The sequence below is a fragment of the Chiloscyllium plagiosum genome, unplaced genomic scaffold (genome assembly GCF_037043375.1).
Source record: "Chiloscyllium plagiosum isolate Xiang-an unplaced genomic scaffold, Cpla_swu_hap1 HiC_scaffold_7, whole genome shotgun sequence".
NCBI lineage: Eukaryota > Metazoa > Chordata > Chondrichthyes > Orectolobiformes > Hemiscylliidae > Chiloscyllium > Chiloscyllium plagiosum.
In genome coordinates, this window is record NW_028270145.1 from 22567009 (window position 1) to 22592976 (window position 25968).

The 25968-nt window shown below is 42.2% G+C and overlaps 1 long non-coding RNA gene across 1 annotated transcript; it reads right to left on the reverse strand.

Annotated features, from left to right (window-relative positions):
• Positions 1–393: 393 nt before the first annotated feature.
• Positions 394–24526, reverse strand: LOC122551388 (uncharacterized). The gene is made up of 3 exons (XR_006312090.2): positions 24348–24526; positions 18266–18400; positions 394–5406 (listed from the first exon to the last, which is right to left on the reverse strand). It is a non-coding gene; the product is annotated as an uncharacterized LOC122551388 (long non-coding RNA).
• Between the last annotated feature and the right edge of the window lie 1442 nt (positions 24527–25968).

Here is a 25968-nt window from a genome sequence, read left to right on the forward strand (position 1 = left end):
AAAACCAATAGCATCTCAGAATTAGAGGAGGCTTGGGGCCGTAACTAAATCCTTAACTAAATCTGAACTCTCGAGAGGTTTTTGTATCTTGTACCTCAGGAAATGTTCGGGTCCTAATAACCGACAAAGCTCCAGGTCCACAAACTATCTGGAGAATTACTCGTTGCTTTTCATCTGCCCCAGTGTCATTTTCCTGGAAAACAAAATGCATTCTTTCCCCATACTGGAGCCAGTCTTTGACAGCAAAATTGAATGAGTCAAATAACAGAATAACAGCATGATGCCAGAAATGCTTACCCCAACTCAAAAACAACTGTTGCAAGTGAATCTCCTCAAGGCCATGTTTTTCTCCCAACACCACTGAAATAAATCCACAGAGGCCAGTAATCTGTCACCAAGTCACCCTTTATTTACATGTGCATAGTACATGACACTGACCCAGGTAGCTCAGAGTCGGCTTCTTGAGTGAACAGAACCTCTGGAACTCCTGTTTATATCTGTCAGCCAGGGCTCCCTGATTGGGGCTGTTCATCTGGTCCAATCAGGGAACTCAAATTCTATGAGGTCCACTTGGCTAACCTTGTCCCAATCACAAAATAAATTGGTTTCACAAGATTGGTTGAAGATTGGAAGCGAAGCAACATTTTTCAGACACCTAACAAGTCTCTTAGGGGCCATTGTGGAAAATGACAGAAATTAATTATAATTTATCGAGTTAGATTACCCTCCGATGTTCTCAGAGTCTGAACCACATGACTAGTGGAAGAAAGAAACGAATATGTGCATACAGGTTTCATCTCTTCAAAGAAAAAACATGACATGGCTTGGGAAATTTGCTTCTTCCAAGAAAATAAGTTGTTTTTTGAGATGGTAGCCTGTTAGATAGTGATGTAGGTTTGATTCTTTTATTAGTGTTCATGGATGAAATCCACAAGAAAGGTGAACTGTTAAATGCTTATGAGACATGCCAGATTTTGACACTATATTTGTTCATCCATGGGACATGGATGCTGCTGGCTAGCCCATTCCTACTTGACCTTGAGAAGATACTAGTGAGCTTCAGAGCTGTAGGGGCATCTGCAATACTGTTAGGGTGAGTTCCTGGACTTTACCCCAGCAATAGCAAGAAATAGTCATATACGTCCTTGTCAGAATGGCTGGATAGGCTGAGATTTCTTTCACTGGAGCATAGGAAGTTGAGTGGTGACCTTATAGAGGTTTATAAAATCATGAGGTGTAGAGATGGGGCGTATGGCAGGTGTCCTTTCCCTAGGATTGGGGACTTCAAGTTTAGGGAGCATATTTTCAAAGTGAGAAGAGAAAGATTTAAAAAAGACATATGGGAAACCTGTTTACACACAGTTTATGGGTGGAATTAACTTTCAGATGAAGTGTTGGATGTGGATACAGTTACAATGCTTCAAAGTCATTTGGGAAGTTCATGAATAAGAAATGTTTGGAAAGACATGGGACTAGGTTAGTTTGGGATTATCGTCAGCATGGACTGGTTGGACTGAAGGGTCTGTTTCCATACTGTATGACTCTATGACAATATCAATGAGTACACTCATAATGTATACTATACTCTGTAAAGAGGTTGAGGATTTAGAAGGCTGCCAAATGAGCCTTGATGAGTTGTTGCATTGTATCTTGTAGATGATAAACAGTGCTGCCATTATGCATCAGCAGTGGGAGAGTGCATGTTGAAGGTGGTGGATGGAATGCCAGTCAAGCGGGATGCTTTCTCTTAGTTGGTGTTGAACCTCTTGAACATTGTTTTTGTGTAGCACCAGTCCAGGCAAGTGGAGAGTATTCCTTCGCACTCATGATTTCTGCCTTGTAGATGGTAGACAGGCCTTAATGAGCCAGGAGATGTTACCTATTGCAGAATTCCCAACATCTGACATGCTCTTATAGCCATACTATTAAGATGGCTAAGCCAATCCAGTTTCTGATTAATTGTTAACCCCAGGATGTAGATAGTGGAGAATTCAGTGATTATAATGCCATTGAATGCCAAAGGAAAGTGGTTAAATTCTCCAGAGTGTGGTGTAATATTACTTGCCACTTGTCAGCTCAAGCAAACAATGGAATTTGCCAATGACAGATTTTAACATTTATGCCGTGGTAACTAAAGCTGCGCTACAAATCTTTTCAGCAATAGGCTTTGTGGAGAGACTCAAGCAGTGATCAATTATTGGGTAATCAACTGAAACGTTATAGAGTGCAAGTTGGCAACTATTTTTCACACCAGAAATTTGGTACAGATGGTTGGAAGATGAAGTACCTATCAATTAGATTTATAGAATCCCTACAGTGTGAAAGCAGGGCATTCAGCCCATCAGGTCCACACCAATCTTTTGAAGAGCATCCCACTCAGACTGACTCCCCAACCTTGCATTTCCCATGGCTAATCCACCTGGCCTGTACATCCCTGGACACTATGGGCCATTAATCACGGCCAATCCACCTAATCTGCACATGATTGTGATTTTTGAAGGAAACTGGAGCACTCAGAGGAAACCCACACAGACATGAAGAAAATATGAAAACTCTATACAGTCACCCAAGAGTGGAATCGAACCAAAGCCCCTGGCACTGTGAGGCAGCAGTACTAACCACTGAGCCACTGTGCCACCCTGTTGGCTAAAATTCCAAATTACCTTCAGTATTGTGTGATAGACCTCAAGAAAGTGCTATAATTAATTCCATACTTCCTGCACATTTTAATATTTACATGAGAGACAGATATTAGTCAAGACTGACACATCTAAGAAAATTCAAAATGACTGAGCCTTGACATAAGAACATTTGAGGCAGAATTTCCAGAAATTTGGTGTATTATAAAAGAGAAGTCACAGCAAATGGAAAGACAGAGGTAAGATAATGTGTCTTGCTGGAACTCTGAAACATTGCACTCAAACTGTTAAGGTCTGTTCAGCATGGCTTGGAATGAATTTTAAAATTTCAGTTTGGACTAACTGAAAGAAGTAAAGAGAACATCTTGTATCTAAAATGTTCCTATGTTCTATGACAAGAATTCTGAGGAACTGAATATATTGGATCAACAGCTGAGTAATAGTAATATGGGTAATCATAACACAAAAGACAAATCTTTATATGTGCAGACAAAAGTAGGCCATTCAGCCCTTCAAGTCTGCTCTGCTATTCAATGAGATCATGGTTGAATTAATAATCTTCAACTCTATTTTCCTGTCTCATCCCCATAATCCTTGATTTTGTAATTGATTAAAAATCTATCTCAGCCAGTAATTCTTTCTGCAATAAAGAATTTCACAGATTCACTATCCTATAAGCTAATAAATTTCTATTTCTGTCCTAAATGGGTAACTCCTTACTCATATACATTGTTCACTGGTCCTAGACTCTCCCACTGGTGAAGCAACGTCTAGCATACACCCTCTGAAGTCCTCAAGAATCTTATATGTCTTTATAAAATCTCCTCTCATTGTTCTAAACACCAATTAATGCAGGTCCGGCCTACTTATTCTCATAAGAAAATCCCTCCATACCCAGGATCAGTCTAGTGAACTTTCTCTGAATAGCCTTCAATTTCAGTATAAATTTCCTTAGATAAGGGAACCTCAGCTATACATATTCTAGGTGTGGTCTAACTATTGCCTTGTATGGTATTAGCAAAACTTCCCTATTGTCATACTTCATTCCTTTTGAACTGAAGGCCCAACATTCCATTTGCATTCTGAAGATGGGTCGCTGGACCTGAAACATAAACCCTGTTTTCTCTCCAGAGATGCTGCTAGACCTGCTGAGTTTCTCCAGCAATTTCTGATTTTGTTTCAGACTTCCAACATCCACGGCTGTTTGTTTTATTCCATTTGCCTTCCTGCTGAACTTGGGATGCTAATTTTATTTTATTCATGTTTGAGGACCCAAATTCCTCTGTCCTGCAGTATCCCACAGTCTTGCTTCATTTAATGATATTCACCTTCTCTATTCCTGCCAAAGTGTATGACCTCACATTTTCCCACATCATATTCCATATACTGTGTTTTCGTCCATTCACTCAATCTGTTTATGTCCCACTGGAGACGGTTTGTGTCATCCTTACCTCCAACATGCATACAGAGCAGGATATGTCATAATTTGTAGCTTTATTATCCTCTGAAGGCTTAATTCTAGGTAGATGATAAAAGTTCAAATGAGGATTCAAGCTTTACATCAGGACTTGAACACGTACAATGGGCCATCATTCTAGTACAATACTGAGGGAGTTCTGTGTTCAAGGAGGCAGAAGCCTCAGAAAAGACAGAAAGCAAGGGGTCAGACACAACTTCATGATAATGTCTGCCTTGAATTAGAAGGTTGTAGCTTCAAGTTCATACAACAAAAGGAGGATAGAGAAATAAAGGAGGTGCATGAGAGCCCTTTTTTTAAAGAGACCCATTGATGTATACTCTCTGCTTTCTGCCGGTCAATCTCCTGTTATATCAGTCAGCTTGTTTGGATGTGTTATGACACAGTTCAGAGCAAGTGGGATTTGAATCCAAACTTCCTAGCTGAGGGATAGGGACACTACCACTGTGCCACAAGATATTAGCTCTTTGTTTACTCATTTGTCAGTTAAGGGATGTTACCGGTTTGGACTGGCTGCTTCATTTGTTTCTGTAACAGTCAACATGCATCAAAATGAATTAATTGCTTGTTGTCTGATATTTTGTCAGCAATCATATAAAAACTGAAACACAAGGGTTTTCTTTTACAAGCATCCACACCAGCTACTCTTAATAGGAATACAGACAATGCAAGTCATAATCCCAACGATGAATTCAATGAAAATCTTGAACATTTCTTTTTGAAAAAATAACCAAAATGAAAACAAATTGCAGTATTAAAAGGGGTGAAACTTAAGTTTTAGTTTAGCCCTGAGAATTTAAACATAGAAACATAGAAAATTGGTATAGGAGTAAGCCATTCAGCCCTTTGAGCCTGCAACAGTATTCATTATGATCATTACTGATCATGCAATTTCAGTATCCCATTCCTGCTGTCTGTCCAATCCCCTTGATCGCTTTGGTCACAAGGACCATGTCCAGCTCCTTCTTGAGTATATCTAATGAACTGGCCTCAACAGCTTTCTGTGGGAGAGAATTCCACAGGTTTACAACTCTCTGAGTGAGGAAAATCTTCCTTATCTCAGTCCTGAATGGCTTACCCCTTATTCTTAGACTGTGACCCCTAGTTCTGGATTTCCCCAACTTTGGGAACATTCTTCCCACATCTAGCCTGTCCAGTTCCATCAGGATTTTATATGTTTCAATGAGATCCTCCCTCCTCATTCTTCTAAATTCTAATAAGCACAGGCCCAGTCGATCCAATCTTTCTTCATGAGAGTTCTGCCATACCGGGAATCAGTCTGAAAACTACCTGCCAATGCACACAAAAACAAAATTAAGATGCATGTAACAAACACACTAAAGTGGTACTCCCTTATGTCTTATAAAGAAATGTATTTTAAGTAACTATTTATTTATTTACCTGTCTACATGCTGAAATAATGTCCAGATATCAATCAAACATACTTGTTCAGCTGTCTCTTGAGAGGTCACTGTCAAAATTTGTTCCAAATTCTTTCAGTGACGATGAATTGCTATATCCACAAATACGTAATCTCTGACTCACCTTCAGCAATACCAAGGGCCTACTAATTTATAATCGGAAATTTTTGCACTTGAAATAGTAAATGTTTCACATCTGCTTGGTTATCACAATTAAAGACTGTATTATTTTGTCAGACTGTGTATCACAATTTTGTCACATCTGGCTAATGATTGGAAAACTTTACTGAAAAGGAAAGGTTTTGTCAAAACATTTAGTGTATTCATCAAGACATTTGCAAATTAAAGGGTGAACAACATTTATATATATATATAAGAAGAGAGTGCTGATCGGTTAGAAAATGGACTCTGGTGGTTAGAGGCATTGTCATAGAGAATGTACCAGTAAGTGATGACGGACAGTTAACTGCCAAGTTTATTTAAGTTTAATCCAGAATCTATTGGACAAACCTTAATCTGATGAATAAACTAGAGAATGGCAATTGCCTTTTTTAAAGTTCATTCATAGGATGTGGCATTGCTGGCTAGGTCAACACTTATTGCCTATCCTTAAGTGTCATGGAGATGACATTTTTAAAGTTGTGACAGGTGCAGTAAGACCATAAGGTATAGGATTAGTATTAGACCATTTGGCCTACTGAATCTGCTCCGCCATTCAATCAAGGCTGATATCTTTCTCAACCCATTCTCCTGCCTTCTCTCTGTAACCTTTGATCCCTTTACTAATCAAGAACCTATTTATTTCTGTCTTAAACACATTCAATGACTTGGCACTCACAGCCATCTGCAGCAATGGGTTCCACAGATTCAACACCTTCTGGCTGAAGAAATTCCTGTACTTCTCAGTTCTAAAGGGTCATCCCTTCACTTTGAGGCTTTGAGGCTCTTGAGTCCTAGTCTTTTCTACTTCCACTCCATCCATCCATGACTCTCAATATTCTTTAGGTTTCAATGAGACCTCCCCACCCTTCTAAACTCTATTGAGTACAGACCCAGAGTCTTCAGCAGCTCCTCATATGACAAACTCTTCATTTCTAGAATCATTCTTCTGAACTTTCTCTAAACCCCCTCCTTCCTCAGATGCAGGGCCTAAATCTGCTCATAATATTCCAAATGTGGGCTGACCAGAGTCTTATACAGCCTCAGCAGTACATCCCCGTTCCTTACTCTAGTGCTGTTGAAATGATTGCTAATATTCACCTTTCTAATTGCCAACTAAACCTGCATGTTAACCTGAAGAGAATCCTGAACTGGAACTCATAAGTCCCTTTCTATTCTGACTTCAGAAGCCTTTCCCCATTTAGACAAGGTGTTTACATTTTCTTTCTGTATGCAAAGAACAGGGCCCTGTGTTCCTATGCAGTTCCAAGTACACACAAGTGTACCACATTTTGAGCCCAATAGACAATGTCAAATTGGTCATCAGCATATTTCCAAGTACACCTGTGATTATTTGGCAGATGCTGTCCAGTAACAAAATCACACCTGAGTTTGGATACTATGTTTTAGGTTTTACAATCACAGATTGGTTGAGGTATTGTTAATACCTTGGCTGTTGCCGATAGCAAAAGTGGCATGCTGTTAATACACTGCACCAGGCCTTGGGATGAATAGCCTAGCATCTTGTATCACGTTGCTACTGGAAATTCAGATGACAAAATACCACTGAAGAAAGTTAGCGTTCTTTACCCAATTACATTTTAAATCAAATACCCTTACTTCCTGCTTCCAATTCTTTTTTAACTAACAAAGGTATTCAAAGAGATTGAGGAAGACATGCTAATTGTGGATAGTTATCTCCTGACTGTCTCATGGCAATATCCAAGAGCTTGTTCTCCACTCCTTAGAAATTCTGAGAGTTGCTGGTACAGCTGAGAAATCTTTTTGAACTGCTAACTGATTTGTCATTCAGACTTTCCAACATTAGGTATTGCTGTGTCTCACAATTCTGTTTCTCTATGTGGAACTATAGGTTTTTTTGCTTTTCAATTTATTCAGCTATTATTAGGACTCAGATGAGGAGGAATTTATTCATGCGGGGTGATGAATGGTTGGAATTTTCTACCCCAGAGGACTGTGGACGCTCAAAAATCGAAGTAGAATCAAAACTGAGATTGATGATAGATTTCTACATGTTAAAAACATCAAAGGATGTTGGGATAGTGCAGAAAAGTGTGTAGAAGTAGATCAGCCAAAGGTGGTGCAGGCTCAAGGTTCTGGGGCATGTTGCCGAACAGAGACCTTAGGACACATAGTTCCTTGAGTAGAGTCACATGTAGATATGATAGTGAAGAGGGCTTTTGGTATGCTTTCCTTTATTGGTCAGTGCATTGAGTGTTGGAGTTGGGAGGTCATGTTGAGGCTGTACAGGACATTGGTTAGGCTACTTTTGGACTACTCCGTTCAATTCTGGTCTCCCTACTATAGGAAAGATGTTGTTAAATTTGAAAGAGTTTGGAAAAGTTATGCAAGGATGTCGCCAGGGTTGAAGAGTTTGAGCTATAGGGAGAGGCTGAACAGGCTTCAAATTTTCTTTGAAGCTCCAGAAGCTGAGGGGTGACCTTATACAGGTTTATAAAATCATGAGCATGGATAGGGTGAAAAGACGAGTGTATGGGAGTCCAAAACTAGAGGACATAAGTTAAAAGAGATCTAAGGGGCAACATTTTCATGTAGAAGGTGGTGTGTGTATGGAATGAGCTGCCAGATGAAATATTGGAGGCTTGTACAATAACAACATTTAAAAGGCATCTGGATGGGTATATGAATAGGAAAGGGTATAGAGGGATATGGCCAAATGCTGGCAAATGGGACTAGACTAATTTTGCATATCTGGTTTACATGGACAAATTGGATCGAAAGATCAGTTTCCATGCTGTATATCTCTATGAGTCTATGACTCAATGTCCTAACCTTGCTCGATGTTTTATGTTCTTATGTTTCACTTTCAAGGAATTAGGAAAAGTTATTCAACATATTCAACATATTCTAAAGGGACAAAGATTCCTGTAAAGCTTTCCCGTCTTGGTTGACAATTGTATAAACTGTTGTACTAAAAGAGAGGCAACCTTTGTTATGCATTATTACAAATGCAATCTGTAAGTTTGCTGGAAATCTGAAATATAAACAGAAGCTGCTGGAGGTACTCAGCAGGTCAGGCAGTACCTGTAGAGAGAACATTACAGTTCAATGGTTTTTCATTTGGGCCTGTTGTGTGTTAATAGATGAAGGTGCCTTATTATACTCGGAGTTATGAACATCAATAACTTACACTTAGATACTGCATTAACAGAGAAAAACATCTCTAGGCACTCAATAGATTGTTCAGTCAAAAATGAATACATGAATAAGAAAGTTAAAAATCACAAAACACCAGGTTATAGTCCAATAGGTTTATTTGGAAGCACTAGCTTTCGGAGCGCTGCTCCTTCATCACGTGGTTGTGGAGAATAAGATCGTAAGACACAGAATTTATAGCAAATGTTTACAGTGTGATGCAGCTGAAATTATATATTGAAAACGATCTGGATTGTTTGTTAAGTCTCTCATCTTTTAGAATGACGATGTTCGTTTTAGTTCTTTCGTATGTAAATCCCAGAAGCTTTTTTAAAGTTACATTCTCAAGTGAACTTTAACAATAAGTGCCATGTCAGCCCAGATAATGCATTAAAGGTGTGAGGTGCCCAGTGTGAGGCAGTCTGTGCCCCAATGTTCAGACTGATTCAAATCTAAAAAAAAGGGTTTTACAGAATCTTACATGGATTCATGCAGTTTTTGAACAAAATAAAATGTAATTCTGCAAGTACAAATTCACCCCGCTAATTTATAAGTGTGTTTTGTGTGCGCACATGTGGGCCTGTGTATGAGGAAATGGGGTATGAGTGTCTGTGAGAGAGTGTGTATGTGTATGTGTGTCAGAGTGAGTGGAAAGTGGTGTAAGGGGGTGCGTTTGTGAATGTGGGTGTGCATGTGTGAGCGTATGAGAGAGAGCTTGTGTATGAGAGAGGGTCTGTGTGTGTGTGTGTGTGTGTGTGTACACTGCCTTGGCTATCAGTCGCTGCAAGGCGTGTCAGAGTCTCAACATCAATACCACCATTACACTCACCATGTATGTGGCAGGTACTCATGCGACTCTGTTAAAGTCATACTCTGCAGGCAAGGGTGCTCTGAGGCATGGTACATTGGCGAGACTGAACAGAGGCTTCGGCAATGGATGAATGGACACCGCACAACAATTGCCAGGCAGGAGTGTTCCCTTCCAGTCGGAGGACACTTCAGCCGTCCGGGACATTCGACCTCAGACCTTCGGGTGACCATCCTCCAAGGCGGACTTCAGGGCCAGGCAACAATGCCAAGTGGCCGAGCAGAGGCTGATAACCAAGTTCAGTACCCAAGAGGATGGCCTCAACTGGGACCTTGGGTTCATGTCACACTACAGGGTTCGTGTCACACTACAGGTGACCCCACTGCACTAAACACACACACACACACACCGACAGGCCCATACATTCATGCAGACCCTCTCTCATACTCAAGCTCTCTCTCACATACTCACACATACACACGCACACACGCACTCTCTCACAGATTTATACCCCTTTACACTCACATTCACACATACACATACTCACACTCTGTAATAGACACTCAACCACCCCCCACCCCCAAACACACGCACCCCACATGCGCGCGCGCGGGCACACACACATTCACTCTTATAAGTTAGTGGGGTGAATTTGTACTTGCAGAATTACATTTTATTTTGCTTAAAACTGCATGAATCCATGTAAGATTCTTGTAGTCCCTTTTTTAGAAATAGAATCAATCTGAACATTGGGGCACAGACAGCCTCACACAGGCACCTCACACCTTCAGTGCATTATCTGGGCTGACATGGCACTTATTGTTAAAGTTCACTTGAGAATGTAACTTTAAAAAAGCTTCTGAGATTTACATATGAAAGAATTGAAATCAGCATGGTCATTCTAAAAGATGAGAAACCTAACAAGCAATCCAGGTCTTTTTCAATATATAATTCCAGTTCCATCACACTGTAAACTTTTGCTATAAATTCTATGTCTTATGATCCTGTACTCCACAACCATGTGATGAAGGAGCAACGCTCCGAAAGCAATGCTTCCAAATAAACCTTTTTGACTATACCTTGGTGCTGTGTGATTTTTAACTTTGTACACTCCAGTTCAACTCCGGCACCTCCAAATCATGAATAAGAAAGCTTTGGGGGGATATGGGCCAGGAACAGTCATTTAGTTTGGGATTATGTTTAGCATGGACTAGTTGGACTGAAGGATCTGTTTCCATGCTATATGACTCTATGACTTTGTGCTAAGATGGGTGGCAGAAACCTTGGTTGCAGAACAGATTTAAAGAGGAGAGGCACGTGGAGAGATTTAGAGACAAAATGTCAGGGTTTTCGGCTGAGACTGTTTAAGATAAGGAAGGAGACCAGAACTGCACGCAATATTCCAACAGTGGCCTCACCAATGTCCTATACAGCCGCAACATGATCTCCCAACTCTTGTAATCAATACTCTGACCAATAAAGGAAAGCATAGCAAACGCCTTCTTCACTATCCTATCCCCCTGTGACTCCACTTTCAAGGAGCTATGAACCTGCACTCCAAGGTCTCTTTGTTCAGCAACACTCCCTAGGTCCTTACCATTAAGTGTATAAGTCCTGCTTAATGGTAAGGCGAAGAAGGCATTTGGTATACTTTCCTTTATTGGTCAGAGTATTGATTACAGGAGACGGGAGGCCATGTTGCGGCTGTATAGGACATTGGTTAGACCACTGTTGGAATATTGTGTGCAATTCTGGTCTCCTTCCTATCGGAAAGATGTTGTGAAACTTGAAAGGGTTCAGAAAAGATGCACAAGGATGTTGCCTGGGTTGGAGGATTTGAGCTATAGGGAGAGGCTGAACAGGCTGGGACTGTTTTCCCTGGAGCATCGGAGGCTGAGGGGTGACCTTATAGAGGTTTACAAAATTATGAGGGGCATGGATAGGATAAATAGGCAAAGTCTTTTCCCTGGGGTTGGGGTGTCCAGAACTAGAGGGCATAGGTTTAGGGTGAGAGGGGAAAGATATAAAAGAGACCTAAGGGGCAACTTTTCACGCAGAGGGTGGTACGTGTATAGAATGAGCTTCCAGAGGAAGTGGTGGAGGCTGGTACAATTGCAACATTTAAAAGGTATTTGGGTGGGTATATGAATAGGAAGGGTTTGAAGGGGTATGGGCTGGATACTGGCAGGTGGGACTAGATTGGGTTGAGATATCTGGTCGGCATGGACGGGTTGGACCGAAGGGTCTGTTTCCGTGCTGTACATATCTATGACTCTATGAATCTAAGACAGAATGACCAGTGATGGAACCTGGTCAGGCAGTAAAGTATGCGGTCTAATTTGAAGGATATCCTTGAATCCTCTTCTTTCTCAATCACAATTTGTGTCATCTATAGCTTAATTGTAGATAACCTAGAGATTTGTGCACATAATACAGACTGTTAGTCCAGTGCAGTTTTGAGGGAAAGTTAAATTGTCAGTAGTGCTGTATTTTTAATGCTTATCCAATACCCCATATATTTTTTCAGATGAACATAATCCTCCATCTTCATATTAGGGTCGATGATCCAGTTGCCTTGAATGCTCACCCTATGCCTGAAAGATTGGCGTGCAAAACTGTATTTTTAGGCTATAAATGAAGCCTTCAAAACCAGAGAGAGCACATTGTCCTCCTGAAGACTGGGGTGTCAATTGTTGCGACAAAAAAGAATCTCACCTGGGGCAAAAATGTGCTTATATCTACAAAGCAAAGAACAACACTGAGAGCCCTTCTGTCTTTTGGGGTAAAGTGACCTTTGCTCACTGGAGCCATGGGTGTCCTATTGGGCACAGGATTCATTCAATGCTATTTCCAAGGTTTTCCATGGCCTCACCTCATCTATGCAATTTTTCTTTAACCCAATAACATTCCTGGGATATTTGCTCTTACCTAGTTCTACCTTTTTTTTTAGATTACATTACTTACAGCCCTTCGGCCCAACAAGTTCACACCGACCCTCCGAACAGCAACCCACCCAGACCTATTCCCCTACATCTAACACTACGGGCAAGTTAACATGGCCAATTCACCTGACCTGCACATTTTTTTTGGATTGTGGGAGTAAACTGGAGCACCTGAAGGAAACCCACACAGACACGGGGAGAATGTGCAAACTCCACACAGACAGTTGCCTGAGGTGGGAATTGAACTCGGATCTCTGGTGCTGTGAGGCAGCAGTGCTAACCACTGTGCCGCCTTCTTCAGCAGCATCATTTTCACTGCTGCACTATTTATTGTTGTGCCTTCTATTACCAAGATCATAAACTCTGAAATTCTGTTCTAATAATTTATGTGTCTTTCCCTCTTTCCCCTCCTTTAGAATGCTCCTTTAAAGCTAACCTTTTGCTTGTTCAAATATTTCCTTCTGTGGCCAGCTGTTAAATGTTCATACCTGTGAAGTTCTTGAGGTGTTCTGTTATTTATGGTTCTTCATCAACTTCTCTAGTCCCTAGTGACATCCTTGTACTTGTTCTCATGCTATCACATGTTCCCGTAATGCAGTGACCCGAATAGTACACAATGCTCTGTCTGCAAAATACTTGGTGCTTTGTACAGTTCTAGTGTAACCTCCCTGGTTTTATACTCCAGACCTCAGCCAATAAGGGAAAGAATCCCAAATGCAACCTTGACCCCTTATTCCCCTGTCCTATTATTTTCAGGAATCTGTGATCATGCATTCCAAGTTTCGTCGACAGATGCCAATTTCCTATTCAATATTGGACATTTTCATCACACATTTGTTCTCCCTAAATGAATTACCGCACATTTCTCCAGACTGCAATTGTATTTTTAATTTTTTTTTCTTTCAGATAAAACAATCCTTAGCTCCCTACCCCTGCTCACTTAGCTAATTTGTTTTTATTGTACTTGCATTCCATTTCAATGTCATGCACAATATGCACTGGCATGAATGCTCCAAATCGAATTTGTCAACTTGAGAATAAAACACTTCAAGATACTTCAGTGTACAGATGTATTGCAAATTATGTATGGTGTGCACCTTACATTATAATACTTGAAAACGAATGTGATTGGGGAATTTTAAAGAGATCCTTGAGTGCAACTAAATTATGTGACATGTGGCCTGGGAGTACACCATGCTGACACTAGATGTGAAGAGATCTTCAGCATATATGCCATCTTATCCTAGCAACTACTAGTTCTGATGAAGTATTACTGGACCCAAAATGTTGACAGTTTTCTCTCCAAAGATGCTGCCAGACCTGCTGAGGATTGCCAGCAATTTTCGTTTTTGCTTCAGATCTCCAGCATCCTGCAGTTCTTTGTTTAAGTTTAATGTTGGAAATGCTGTCTTTTAGATGAATTATTAAAACAAGGTCCACTTGCACTCTCAGGTGAATGTAAAAGAAAGAATGCTCCCTCATGTTTAGGACTAATGTTTATCTATCAGCCCACGTCATTAAGAACAAATTAAAATGATCATGATCATTTTTTAAAAATTCACTTGTGGGATGTGGGCATTGCTGGCTGGGCCAGCATTTATAGCCTGTCCTTATTTGCCCTTGAGAAGGTGGTAGTGAGCTGCCTCTTAACCACTGCTGTTCATGCACTATACGTAGACCCACAACGCCATCAGGAAGCAAAATCCAAGATTGTGATCTCGCAATAGTGAATGACCCGTGATATATTTCCAAGTCAGGCTGGTGAGTGGCTTGGAGGGCAAATTTCAGCTAGTGTGTTCCCATATACCTGCTGCCTTTGTCCTTCTAGAAGATGATATTCAAAGGTTTGGAAAGTGTTATCTAAGGACCTTTAGTGAATTTCTGCAATGCATCCTGTGGATGGCACGCACTGCTGCTACAGACTACCAATGGTGGAGTGACTGAAGATTTATGAATGTGGCGCCAATCGAGTGGTTGCTTTGTCCTGGATGGTCTCAAGTTTCCTGAATGTTGTTGGAGATGCACCCATCTCAGCAAACAAGGAGTATTTCGTCACATTACTAACTTGTGCCTTGTAGGTGATGAACAGGCTTTGAGGAGTCAGGAGGTGAGTTACTCACTGCAGTATTCCTAGCCTCTGACCTATTCTTGTAGCCATTGTATTTATATGGCGAGTCCAGTTGCAATTCTGGTCAATGGTACCTGCCAGGATGTTGATAGTGGGAGATTCAATGATGGTAATGCCATTCAATGTCAAGAGGAACATGGTTAGATTATCTCTTATTGAGATGGTGATTGCCTTACATTTGTACTACCACTTTTCAGTCTAAGCCTGGATATAATCCAATTCCTATTACATTTGGACATGAACCATTCCAGTATCTGAGGAGTTGCGAATGGTGCTGAATATTGGGCAATCATTAGTGAACATCCTGACTTCTAACCTTATGATAGAGGGAAGGTCATTGATGAAGCAGCTGAAGGAGGTTTGGCCTAGGACATTACCCTGGGGAACTCCTGCAGAGATGTTCTAGAGCTGCAATGACTGACCTCCAACAACCATGACCATCTTCCTCTGTGCCAGGTATGATTGCAACTAGTGACTCCTGTTGTGCTAGTGCTGCTTTATGCATGGTCGAATGCAACCTTGATGTCACGGGATGTTACTCTCATCTCGCCGGGATTTCAGCTTTTTTAGTCATGTTTGAACCAAGGCTAAATGAGGTCAGGAGCTGTGTGGCCCTGGCAGAACCCAAACTGGACATCACTGAGCAGGTTATTGCTGAGGAGGTGCTGCTTGATAACACTGTTTGTGACACCTCCCATCACTTTACTGACGATTGAAAGTTTTAGATGGGGCGGTAATTTGACAGATTGAATTTGTCCTCGGCATTATTGGGTAGATGCCAGTGTTGTAGCTGTATTGGAACAGCTGACCTAGATGGCCTTGGTATTCAGATGTTCCAGGTATGAGTGAAGGGCCAGCGAGATAGCAACTGCCATGGACCTATTAGACAATAGACAATAGGTGCAGGAGTAGGCCATTCTGCCCTTCGAGCCTTCACCACCATTCAATATGATCATGGCTGATCATCCTTAATCAGTATCCTGTTCCTGCCTTATCTCCATAACCCTTGATTCCACCATCCTTGAGAGCTCTATCCAACTCTTTCTTAAATGAATCCAGAGACTGGGCCTCCACTGCCCTCTGGGGCAGAGCATTCCACACAGCGACCACTCTCTGGGTGAAGAAGTTTCTCCTCATCTCTGTCCTAAATGGTCTACCACTTATTTTTAAGCTGTGTCCTCTGGTTCGGCACTCACTCATCAGCGGAAACATGTTTCCTGCCTGCAGAGTGTCCAATCCTTCAATAATCTTATACATCTCAATCAAATCCCCTCTCAGTCTTCTAAACTCAAGGATATACAAGCCCAGTCGCTCCAGTCTTTCAGCATAAGGTAGTCCCGCCATTCCAGAAATTGACCTCGTGAACCTACGCTGCACTCCCTCAATAGCCAGAATGTCTTTCCTCAAATTTGGAGACCAGAACTGCACACAGTACTCCAGGTATGGTCTCACCAGGGCCCTGTACAGCTGTAGAAGAACCTCTTTGCTTCTATACTCAATCCCTCTTGTTATGAAGGCCAGCATGTTATTAGCCTTCTTCACTACCTGCTGTACCTGCATGCTTGCCTTCATTGACTGGTGTACAAGAACACCCAGATCTCTTTGTACTGCCCCTTTACCTAAATTGATTCCATTTAGGTAGTAATCTGCCTTCCTGTTCTTGCCACCAAAGTGGATAACCATACATTTATCCACATTAAACTGCATCTGCCATGTATCTGACCACTCACCTAACCTGTCCAGGTCACCCTGTAATCTCCTAACATCCTCCTCACATTTCACCCTGCCACCCAGCTTAGTATCATCAGCAAATTTGCTAATGTTATTACTAATACCATCTTCTATATCATTAACATATATTGTAAAAAGCTGCGGTCCCAGCACTGATCCCTGCGGTACCCCACTGGTCGCTGCCTGCCATTCCGAAATGGAGCCGTTTATCACTACTCTTTGTTTCCTATCAGCCAACCAACTTTCAATCCAAGTTAGTACTTTGCCCCCAATACCATGCGCCCTAAATTTGCTCACTAACCTCCTATGTGGGACTTTATCAAAAGCTTTCTGAAAGTCCAGGTACACTACATCTACTGGATCTCCCTCGTCCATCTTCAGAGTTACATCCTCAAAAAAGTCCAGAAGATTAGTCAAGCATGATTGCCCCTTCATAAATCCATGCTGACTCTGACCTATCCTGTTACTACTATCCAGATGTGTCATAATTTCATCCTTTATAATAGACTCCAGCATTTTTCCCACCATGGAGGTCTGACTAACTGGTCGATAATTTCTTGCTTTCTCTCTCCCACCTTTCTTAAAAAGTGGTACAACATTAGCCACCCTCCAATCCGCAGGAACTGATCCTGAATCTATCGAACTCTGGAAAATAATCACCAGATTATATTACAGTGTGGAAACAGGCCCTTCGGCCCAACAAGTCCACACCGCCCCGCCGAAGCTCAACCCACCCAAACCCCTACATTTACCCCTTACCTAACACTACGGGCAATTTAGCATGGCCAATTCACCTGACCTGCACATCTTTGGACTGTGGGAGGAAACCGGAGCACCCGGAGGAAACCCACGCAGACACGGGGAGAATGTGCAAACTCCACACAGTCAGTCGCCTGAGGTGGGAATTGAACCCAGGTCTCTGGCGCTGTGAGGCAGCAGTGCTAACCACTGTGCCACCGTGCCGCCCAAAATTGTTGTTCAACATGGAGGAATACAAGTCGTCTGCTGAACAAGGACAGTATGAAGTAATTAGCAGGACGTTTCTTTGCCCATGTTTAACCTGGAGCCATGGGACTTCATGTGTTCTAGAGTCAATATTGAGGACTCTTGGGCCAATTCCCTCTTGACTGTATACCACTGTGCCACCACCTCAGCTGGGCCTGTGCTGCCATTGGGAGACAACATATCCAGGGATGAAGATGGTGGTGTCTGGAACATTGTCTGTAAGATTGCCCTTCACTGGAGCTTGATGTGTACAAGTTGGCTGCTAGCCACTTGGCTGCCAGTGACTACACTTCAAAAGACACTTAATTAGCTGTCGGTGCTTTAGGAGACCCAGTGATCATGACAGATAAATGTAAATGGGCGAGACAACCCATCAGATACAGAGGTGTGTCATAATGTGTCTGAACAGGTTGATTAAAAATATCTATAAATGCAAGTCTTTCCCTATATTTCAAGGTAATTCACTGATATAAAAAGCATTGGTCATTTTCTGTCTGCTCCTGTTCATTGACAGACACTTTTAGAGGATGAAACAAGAAACAGACATGAAATAAAATTTGGCTGCATACCCTAATGTGGTGCCAGCATCTGATGTCCCTTTGAGGATTAAGTCTTTGATGTTTAAAAAGGAAAATTGCTTTCAAACATGACAGTTTGGCATTACAGCCTATCTGGGTTGCTGGGCAGCAGTGTGAGGGAATAAAGCTATCGCGCTCAGAAGGTGCATTTATTTTTCTAGGAGGAGTGGAGTTCAATCAATGGCAAAGGGACGCGATACCTCATTCTTTTCCTTTGCAACCTTCGACTATGAAGGTGAGTGCATCCACAGGAAATTCTTGCCACTGCTGGCCCCACGCACTCTCCCCACTTGAATGAGAACAGAAAGTGTTAAAGCACTCAAGTCTAGCAGCATCTGTGGAGAGAGAAAAAAAATAACATTTCAAACCCAATGCAACTCTTCTTCTGAACTGGACATGTTGAGAATATTGGAATAAAAGACAGCCTTGCACTCCCTTGAGCCTTTTCTGTCATTCAGTCCACAGCCCCCACACCGGTTCCATATATAGCCTTGTCTACCAAAAATTTATCAATCTCAGTTTCGACATTTTCAATTGACTCTCAGTCTTGTCAGCTTTTTTTTAAGAGGGAGAGAGTTCCGGATCTCCGTTTTCCTTTGTAAGAACAACTACTTCCAGACATCACTATCAAATGGCTCTAATTTTAAAATTCTGCTGTATCGTTCTGGACTCGGAGGAAATAATTGCCCACATTGTTGATCCTTTGATTCTTTTCAAACACCAACAATCAGATCACTCCTTCTTGTTTTACAATCAAGGGAATACGTAGCTATCCATGCAACCTGAACTCCTCCTCAACCTGAAGGATGAATTCATCATCCTTTTGTCCCAGTTTGATGAATGTGGACTGTACCCCTTACCAAGGCCAATATATCTTTCCTTCTGTGGGGACTCCTGAACACAGTGGGCTATTTTCACAGGGGACACAGTGCTTCACTCCCATTGAATTGTAAAAATTGGTTGACAGCCAGCAGACCTGAAAGAAGCCTTCTCTGCAGCCATGACACCTTGTCAGCTGACTTAAACAGGCAGATCCGATGGATTAGCACTTCTTAGTGGTTCTGGCATCTTGGAGCCTGTAATGGACACTGCTGTGAGTCGGCCCGTGCAGAACCTCAAAGACTCCAAGACTGAGGTAAGTCTGAAGCTTTGAAGGCGGAGAGTGATAGGGCAGCAAAGGGAAGTGGGGAAGGGGTAAGAAGGGGAATGGACTTCGGAGGCCAGATGGTGAAGAATAAAGTGAGAAGGTAACATATTGGGGTAATGCTTCCATTACACATGAGGCACACCAATCCACCCTACCTCCCAAATCCTGTACCTCATCTTTGTTCTCACCTTTCCAAAATATTTGCTCAAACGTGGGTTCCCCACTCCCCCCACCTGCCCACACCAACCATTCTGTGGCATAAAATATTGATCCATTGGCATGGTTACAAGATGGGGTATTGGGTCTATCGTAATCCTACTCAGAGGCACTGCAGACAGTTGTAGTGTCTTTATATGCACTCAGCAGCAACTTCCAGATATACTGCTTAACATCCACCTCCCTGAGTTAGTAGGTCACAGTTCAAGTCCCACTCCACAGAATCCTAGCCAACGCTGCAGCGCACTGTGGAAATATTCTGCATAGTTCGAGAAGCCGTGTTTCGTTGGTGTTGAACCTATGACCCCTGCCCACCTGCTGCACCCCCTCCCCCCACAGAGTACATACAAGATCCACTTTCAAAACGGGCATCTCTCTGATGCCCACGACGTCCCTGAACCAGCACGACTCGAAACAAAATATCTGTTCATTTATTACATTGCTGTTTGCTGTGCGGACATTGGCTGCTGACAAAAAAAATCCAAGATCAAAATGCTAAATGGAATTACAGTAATGAGCTGTGCTACCAAGTAAAGTTTGATGATATGCTTGAATTACAAGTGTGCTGAGCTCCCCATGATTTAAAATATTGCCTCACCGCTTATTATAAATTCTAAATGACATCCTATCACTTTCAACTAGATGGAAAAAAAGCAAATAAATTTAGCGTAAATAAAGCACATGTAAACTGTTTGGCTTATGAGAGTATTAGATAACTATTGTACATTAAAACAGCAACCATAGTTCAGAAGCATTTCATTGACTGTAAAGGACTTGGGCAATCCTGGCTTGTGAAAGGTGTTATATAAATGCAAGTCCCTTTTGATTTAGAAACAGCAATGCATTGAATCTTTTTAAGGCAGTGATGGCTCATATTTAATCTCAATGCTGAGGGATGAAATCATTCTCCAGTTGATGAGGATTAGTGTTGACCAGGATCCTTGTAGTCCACCAGGAACTGAGCTGCACCACCATCACCCCCCCACCCGCCCTGGAATTTGTTTGCCTCAATACCTCATGCCCACAGCAAAAAAAAATGTGTGCCAGTTTAAACAGATGAAATCCAAGAGCAGTAAATCTTTCATGGTGCTCTCGAATTCACTTAAAAATTACAGCTGTGAAATAGAAGGTGAAAGAATGGGTGCAGAAGGTGCAGTCACTGAGCCGTTCAGAGCTCTCCATCTCAGGCCACTTTCTGTTTTTATCACAAATCTCATAAATAATAGATTGCCTGAAACACAGACACGACAGGATAGTGAAAACATCTCAGTAAAGAAGCGCATCGCAGGTTGTGTATAATATATTAGCTCTGAGGTTTACTGGAATCTTCTGTAGTTTCTATTTGCACACAGATTAAGTCGAGCACTAATGACACAGCGTTTCGACATTGTCCAGGAAATGAACTCATGGGTTGCTCTGCAAAATAATGTGCGAAAAAATACCACTTATTTTTAAAGAGAAAAGAAAGAGTCAGTCATATAACTCGATATTTTGTGCATCACTAACAAGGGTCCATCGGTCCTCTCTACTTTCTATCCTGGGTGAAAGATAATAAGATCCTAACCAAGTTTAAATTGAAACATGCAACTAACTACAAATGTTGCCAGGTTTATTTAAGGCAGCTTATCACTCATCAAAGTCAGGCTCTGTGTCATGCTTTAGGGCAGTCTACACAACATGTCGAATGTAATCCCTGCATATTTTCTTTCTAATTTATTCATGGGATGTGGGTGTCACTGGCTGGGCCAGTACTTATTGCCTGTCCCAATTTGCCCCTTGAGAAGGTGGTGGTGAGTTGTCTTCTTGAACCGCTGCAGTCCACCTGCTGTGGGTTGAACCACAATGCCACCAGGGAGGGAATTCCAAGATTTTGACCCAGCGACAGTGAAGGAATGGCAATATATTTCCAAGTCAGGATGGTGACCAGCTTGGAGGGAAACTTGCAGGGTGTGGAGTTCCTATATATCTGTCACCCTTGTCCTTCTAGATGGAAGTGGCTGTAGGTTTGGAAGGTGCTGTCTAAGGATCTTTGGTGAATTTCTGCAGTGCATCTTGTAGATAGTACACCCTGCTGCTACCGAAGTCAAGGGAGTGAATGCTTTGAATGTGGTGTTAATCAAGCAGGCTGCTTTGTTCTGGATGACATCAAGCTTCTTGAGTGTTGTTGGAGCTGCACTCATCCAGGCAAGTGAGGAATATTCTATCACACTCCTGACTTGTGCCTTGTAGATAGTCGACAGGCTTTGGGGAGTCAGGAGGTGAGTTTCCTGCAGTATTCCTAGCCTCTGACCTGCTCTTGCAGCCATTGTGTTTTTGTGGCAAATCAAGTTGAATTTCTGGTCAATGGTAACTCCCAGGATGTTGTTCGTGGGGGATTCAGTGATGGTAACACCATTGAATGTCAAGGAGCAGTGGTTATAGAGTCATAGAGATGTACAGCATGGAAACAGACCCTTCGGTCCAACTTGTCCATGCTAACCAGATATCCTAAATTAATCTTGTCCCATTTGCCAGCACTTAGTCCACATCGTTCTAACTGCTTCCTATTCATATATCCAGATGCCTTTTAAATGTTGTATTTGTACCAGCCCCCACCACATCCTCTGGCAGCTCAGATAATTAAGTATGAGCCTTTATGTCAAAAGAGCTGGCAGATGGAATGGTGGAATTTGTGCTGCTGTTTAAGTACTGTCTTCAGTCTGGGGCATCACATCTCACAAAGGATTTGGAGTGGATGCAGAGTAGATTCACCAGAATTAAATTTTAACAAAGCAAAAGAACTACAGATGCTGTAAATCAGAAGCAAAAACAGAAATTGCTGTAAAAGCTCAGCAGGTCTGGCAGCATCTAAGAGAAATCAGAGTTAATGTTTCGGGTCGAGGGACCTTTCTTTCGGTTTTTATCTGGTATTTAACTCAGTGCCACTTCTCTCTAGGCTTGCCCACCCTAAATACGTTCTGCTCCTGTCTCCAATGAGGAAGGGTCACTGGACCCAAAACGCTAACTTTGATTTATACCATAAGACCATAAGACATAGGAGTAGAAATTAGACCATTCAGCCCATCAGGTTTGCTCCACTATTCAATCATGGCTGATAAGTTTCTCAACCTCACTGTCCCACTTTCTCTCCGTAACCCTTGATCCCCCTGACAATCAAGAACCTATCTATCTCCATCTTAAATATACTCAATGACCTGGCCTCCACAGCCTTTTTTGGCAGTGAATTCCATAGAGTTACCACTCTCTGTGAAGAGGTTTCTCCTGATGTCCGTTCTCCTTCCCTTTAATTTCCACACATGCTGCCAGACCTGCTGAGCTTTTCCAATGATTTGTGTTTTTGCTTCACCAGAATTAAACTGGGCCAGTAGGATTAACTGGGTTGGCATCTATTGATTAGAGAAGATTAAGGCCTGGTTTAATGGAAGGTTTAAGATGATTTAGGAGTTGATTGGGTCAATAGGGGAAGCCTGGAAAAAGGGGTAAAATTAGAGTCAATCAGAAGTGAGGTTAGGCAGCACTCACTCACACAAAGTGGAAATCTGGAACTTTCTTCACCCAAAGAAGCTGTTGAGACTAACGTTGCGTGGGGGTGGGGGTGGTGGACAAACAGAGTGAGGTGGTCACTGCAAATGATAATTTCAAAACTGAGTTTGATATTTTTAGATACAGGTTATTAAGGAACATGGAACAAGCTAGGGTATCATAGAATCCCTACAATGTGGAAACAGGCCCTTCAGCCCAACTAGTCCACACCAACCCTCTGAAGAGTAACCCACCCAGACCCATTCTCCTACCCTATTATCCTATATTTACCTCTGACTAATGCACCTAACTTACACATGCCTGAACACTATGGGCAGTTTAGCATAGCCAATTCACCTGACCTGCACATTTTTGGACTATGGGCAGAACCTGGAGCACCCAGAGGAAACCCACACAGACACACGGATAATGTGTAAACTCCACACAGACAGTCGCCTAAGACTGGAGTCGAACCCAGGTCCTTAGCGCTGTGAGACAGCAGTGCTAACCACTGAGCCACTGTGCCACTCCATCAAATCATCGAAACCACCGAAAAAAACTACAGATGCTGTAAATCAGTAACAAAATCAGAAATTGCTGGAAAAGCTCGCTGGTCTGGCAGTATCTGTGGAGAGAAATCAGAGTTAACGCTTCGGGTGGAGTAACCCTTCCTCAGAACTTTCAGAGGGTGACAATCATTAAAGTATAGATTAGCTTTGATCCAAGGAATGGCAATACAGGCTTGAAGGGTTGAATGGCCTCTTCCTGTTCTTCTGCTCCCCAAAGTAAGGTGGATCAAACGTATTCTCCGTTTTATATTTTTCTGCACCAAATGACATCTGATGGATATCCCAACATGCACAGGGGTCATTTCAGTTCTTGTATTGAATGAACAATGCAGGCAGAAATTGGGTGTGAGTATTCAGGTTGAAATGAAACCCAGGGTGTCAGATACAGGCCTCAAACAGGTGTTAACCTTGTTGTGGAAAGATGACTCAATGCCCGTTTTCCTTTCTTGGGAAAGGGAGAAGGGTCATTTGCCTTCAAAACCTGCGGCCAATGTTGAGAGCTGCAATATGAATCACAGTGCAGAAATAAACCAAACAAACCGCTCAAACCGAAAATGAATCTTTCAGTCTTGCCTGACAAGATGAATCTAATAATAGATCTAAGCTACAATTGCTATATGAGTCGGAATGTAACACAAGTAAACGATCAGACCGACCAACCCGGAACAGTTCAGCATTAGCTGAGAGGTCAAACTGTACCACGAACACTTCAGAATCAATAAATCTTGCATCTCTTGAACACGCGTCCTTCATTATCTGAGTAAATATCCTTTGTTTTTTGCTAATCAGTTACCAGAGTTCTGAACTTTCTCAATAGTTTTGCAATACCTTTTAAATATATCCAGCAAGTTTCTGCTAATCCAATGAAAAAAACATGTCAGGTACAGATTCAATTTCCTTTGTGAAACAGACAAAAGAGGAGCTTTGTTATTCCTGGCTTCGCGGTAACTGAATAGCCTTGTTTTTAGGGTGACGTTGTTGACACACAATTTTCTTTTCTTCCTTAATCATCGGAGCAAGTTCCAGTTGGCAACAGTCTCGTTTTCGATAGCCCTGTCTGGGAAAGTCCCAGAGTGCAAACTAAGCATCCAGAGCCGTTCCTGAATTTGTCAACACTGTCAATCAAGTTAGAAAGTTGTAAATTCAATCCTGTTGCAGACACTCAAGTACTGAAAACCAGCCTGACATTTCCAGTATGGCACTGAGCGAGTGCTGCATTGTCTGAGGTGCTGTCTTTCAAATGACACATTAAACAGAAGCTCCATCTGCCCTCTCAGGTAGATGTTAAAGATCCCGTGGCACTGGCAGTACTTCGTGCACCATTCAATTTGGAGGGGGTAGTTTCTTTGCAGATAGGAGAGTGCTGGGTAAGGACCCTCTTGTCTTCCCATCTCCAACCTGATCAAACTCTTGTGGGAATGACGGCCCCTCTCTCCAGGAGGTTAAATGAGGTCCTTAAGTGATGACTTAAAGACCTTGTTCCATCATTGCTGGTAGCCAGCCATCAGCAGGAAGGGATGTACCATCTGGCATTGCCAGCCAGCAGGTTTGCTGTAGCCCCCTATTGAGTGACCCTCATGCACGGGCAGCCTGTGCACAATTAGGGCATTAGGGATTGGGAAGAGGAAATTCCGCAGGAATCCATCTCCGACCCTTACAGCCAACCTCCTTCCCCCTCCTGTCCAGCGCCCTCTTGTTGGGTAACCAAACCTTCCTCACTTACCTGACTCCAAGGGATCCATTGGTAATCTGTTGCATAGATCGCAGTGCAATATCGGCAACAGCCACAGCTTTTGGTGGCATTGCAGAGCTGATGACTTTGGCTGGCTGGCAGCTCTCAGGGGCACTGAGGGGCCTTGATCAAGTAGGAAGCCCAAGCCTGTTCAGTTAGGTGCCTGATTGTCCTGAAGTGTCATGAGTCTCTGGGAGAGAGGTAAAGTGGGGCTCTTCATTTGAGTTCTCCAAACCAGCAGGTCTTACGTCCATCATACAAATTAAATGTCCCCTCACTATTTCAAAGGAGATCATCAGATTATTAGAAGGAAATGAATGGAAGGGGAAAGAAAATAATATCAAAGGGAGGATAAATAAGAAGAATAACAATGACTTGGCTGCTATCAAAGATCAATACCAATGTCCTTGCTGAAGCTTGCTTCTTTTACATATTTGCATTCTCAAGTATAAGGCAAAGTCAAAGGTAAAAGGCTAATGGCTAACAATTCTCAAACCAAGGGTTCATGCATGCCATAGCGCTCACTGTTATACCAGTAGCTGTGCAACAGCCAGTTATAATGATTAAAATGAGTAACATCAATAGTGTATGTGCCATATTATCCTCTGGTTTAAAAGGTGAAAAATGTGTTGCTGGAAAAGCGCAGCAGGTCAGGCAGCATCCAAGGAGCAGGAGAATCGACGTTTTGGGCATAAGCCCTTCTTCAGGAATGAGGAA